We start from the raw sequence: 3,560 nt of genomic DNA on the forward strand, positions 1-3,560 counted from the left end.
TTTAAAACCACAGTGGCTCTTCAAAAAGGTTTATTAATTAGTCTATGTAACTAGATAATTCAAAAGAGTAATTAAGCTTTTTACACATATACAATAAGATTTGTAAGAAGGGCAAATAGACAACAAAATCTGTATATATAGAAATAATCAGTTTAAGGAAGTAAAATAAATATATATGTAAATAAATATTTGTAGTTGGTGTGGGTTTCAGCTGAGAGACGGCAGCTCACTCACACCGGACAGGCCATAATCGATTTTCAAAGTAGGGGGATAATCAGAACAGAAAGAAATGTAAATGTCAGTTAACTCAAGTAAAGTCATGTCCTGCTTCTCATTAAATGCTCACAATATAAGCTACATACAATAAAATTATAAAGAGATATAAATATGAGTCTCTACTAAAATTATACTTCAGCGAACAGCTAAGAGCATGTTTCATTCATGTTATCTTTAAGTAAATATATGTAGTGCCCACAAACCAAACTTTCTTTTATTCAATAATCATGAAAAATATAATATCAGCAAGTTTGGTCATAATTTTCTATGGGTAAAAATCACTAGATATTTAACTATACTTAGTGGCAAAAATCACATGGTATCTTAGCAGGTTTTCTCTCCAAGAGGTTTTATTTGATGTTTGACTTAAAGGTTATGTAGTGCCATGAAAGGGCACATAGCCTATCTTTTTTTCTTCTAAGTTTCATCTACCACCACTTAGTGCATAGATTTCTTAAGTACCTTCACTTAGAATTCTATCTGAGGCTTTTAACAATATCAATAGTCATTTTGCCCACGTGTATAGAAGATCTGTGGTTGCCTGGGGGTTTTGTTTTTATAACAAACTAAAGTAAATCAGAAGTGAAAGCACTTCTCTCTGAGATTATTTTTAAATCTAAACAAATAAATAAACTCAAGGGAATTTAATTTTGATAAAACAGGACTCCACGAAAATCTGTCTCATGGTCTTTCTGAATGAAAAAAATGGAAATAAAATGTAAACGCGAGTTTGGAGATGTGTCTTCCACAAAACAAGTATTGACAAGATAATCTCTCCATTTGTTCCAGGTCCTCTAATTCTAGCACTCTATAAGCATAAAAATAATCTAATTAAGTTTAATGCTTTGAAATATTTCCTTTATTGCAAATCAGTACCCAGATGAAGAATAAGATGAAACTACACTGACATGACCCCAAATACCTGAGATTTTTGAGTAAGGTGGGGAACAAAGATCTGTTTCTCTAACTAAAAGATGATTAGATTAATTTTTCCCTCCATTAGCAGCCCTATATCTTTCTCCGTCCTCTCTCACTTCTTACTCAACTATTTGAGCTTCTCTATCACTGAACTTATAATGTATTCCCTGCCTGGGCTTCAAAGCGATATTCACATTAACAGATAAAAAGCTTCATGCACTGTCTGAGCTAAGACTGCCACAGTAAACTCTGAAATGATGACATGAGCGCATGATAAATATCCTGACACAAAAAAGCTATTTTTCAGGGGAGGCCACTACCCCATAAGCAAACCTTTGTTGCTCTATCTGTGAACTCAAGGATCTGTCCTCCCATTGAAAGGCCCCAGAGTCGACAGGCTGAGTACTCCAAGTCGCTGACACCAGGGGACAGAACAAAGAATCTGTCCAAGTCTTGATCTCCTTAGCTCAGCACAGGCCAAGTTCAGCTCAGCGATCTATCAAAGTGCTGGAATGTGCAGCAAGTAAATACCCACATTCTGCCAAGGGAGAAGAAAAGCTGGACCATTGACTACTGTTCTGGGACAAAGCAAATTCTCCTACATCAAAAGAGCACCAGCAGCCCTCATCCAGGTCTACACTGTATAATGGGTAGATTTTCGGCGAGCGTGCAAAAGATAAATGGTGCTTTTATCTCGCATTCCCCCACCCTCCTTGCAGTAAGAGTTTATGTTAGAGCCACTTAACTGCGTGGAGTGCAGCTTGGTGGATTACCTGTTTGTATGACTCAGTACCTGACCTGATCCTGTGGCGAGAGGAGACGGGGGAGGATGAGAGTTTTGTAAAATCAGTTTTGCTTTGAACGGATCTTCAGCAATTTCTGAAGCCTCACAAAGACCTCTATACATACTGGACCTTATAAGGAGAAAGGATTAGAAGGGAACAATGCACCCAGTAGAGAAGTTCGTCTTGTATTTCTAGTTATTTTGTGAGTTTAGACTTATTAAATTACAAGCTTTAAAATCAGCCACTCATTATTGAAAAACGTGTGGAATTGTGAATTAAAAGCGTATCTCTGAGACAGTTGTCACTGGCTTTGGAGCTAAGCATCCCGGGAAGCCAGATAAGGTTTCATCAGAGAAAGGGAAATGATCCTGTTCTGAATAAAAATTGAAAGGTTCTGAAAGTCTCTTCTGGAAGACCAGCATGGTGAGGACAGGAATCTTAAGTGTTAACAAAGTTGGACTTAAATACCTAAAATGATTAATTGGTCAAACTAGCATGAGGTTAAAGCTTTTTTGTTCCTAAAATACCTTTTGATTCCAGAAAGGAATTCTTTTCCCCGAGCCGCCCTGAGTGAACCATTAGTTTCCATTTCAGTGATCTGCTTTCTTCCTATGTGTAATCTCAAGTCTCACCTGAGGGCAGATGGCGGGGCGATGACAATGGCAGCCTATCAGAGACTTTGATTTCCAATCTCAGCTCCACAATCCAATACCGCATTATGTACTAAGTCTGGCTATTAAGGATCTCTAAGGTCTAAAGTTAATAGTAAATACTTCTGTGCCTGCCACAGTTCTTTTTATTTTTCAGGACCAAATAAGACAAATGCATGTGAATTGGTTTGGAGAAGATTTCAGATTAATCTTCAAAGAAAGATTGCACCTTAATGAACCCATCTTCGGGTTAATTTGAGAGTATATCTTACCAATATGGAGTTTAAATTTAATCTAAAATTTTGTTCTCCATTCTGTTCCCAGTTTTCTTCTCTTTAACAAATAAATCACTGAACTACATGGTAGAAAAGCTGATTTCTGAGGACATTCTGTCTTGGAATATCATTTGATTCAGAAGCTCTCAATTTGAAACAATTTTTAATTGAGACCAAAAGTATATATTTGAACAGGTTAATAAGCATTTAAATAATTTAAGTTTAAAATCAAGGTTTCAATTTCAAACAAAAACAGATGAGTTATTAACTGAAGCAAAATACGTATATTTCTAAAGCTGATAAAAGCTCTAATTTAAGAAAATTAATATTAAGAAAATATTTCAAAACATATACTTTTTAAAATGGCATATTAGAGAATATTTGTTCATGTTTAAAACAGATTCATTTACTTTAGCAACAAAACGCAGCTTTAATCACAAAGTATAGTTATTTTTTAACAACTTTATTGAGATACAATTTACATACCATAAAGTTCACTCATTTAAATGTACAATTTAATGGGTTTTAATATATTTACGAAGTTTTCCAACCATCACCATAATCTGTTTTAGAACATTTTTATTGTCCCAGAAAGAAATGTACCAATTAGCAGTCACTCCTCATTCTCCCTGACTCCAGCCCTCAGCAACAACTAA

This window comes from Pongo abelii, chromosome 14, assembly GCF_028885655.2.
Source record: "Pongo abelii isolate AG06213 chromosome 14, NHGRI_mPonAbe1-v2.0_pri, whole genome shotgun sequence".
NCBI lineage: Eukaryota > Metazoa > Chordata > Mammalia > Primates > Hominidae > Pongo > Pongo abelii.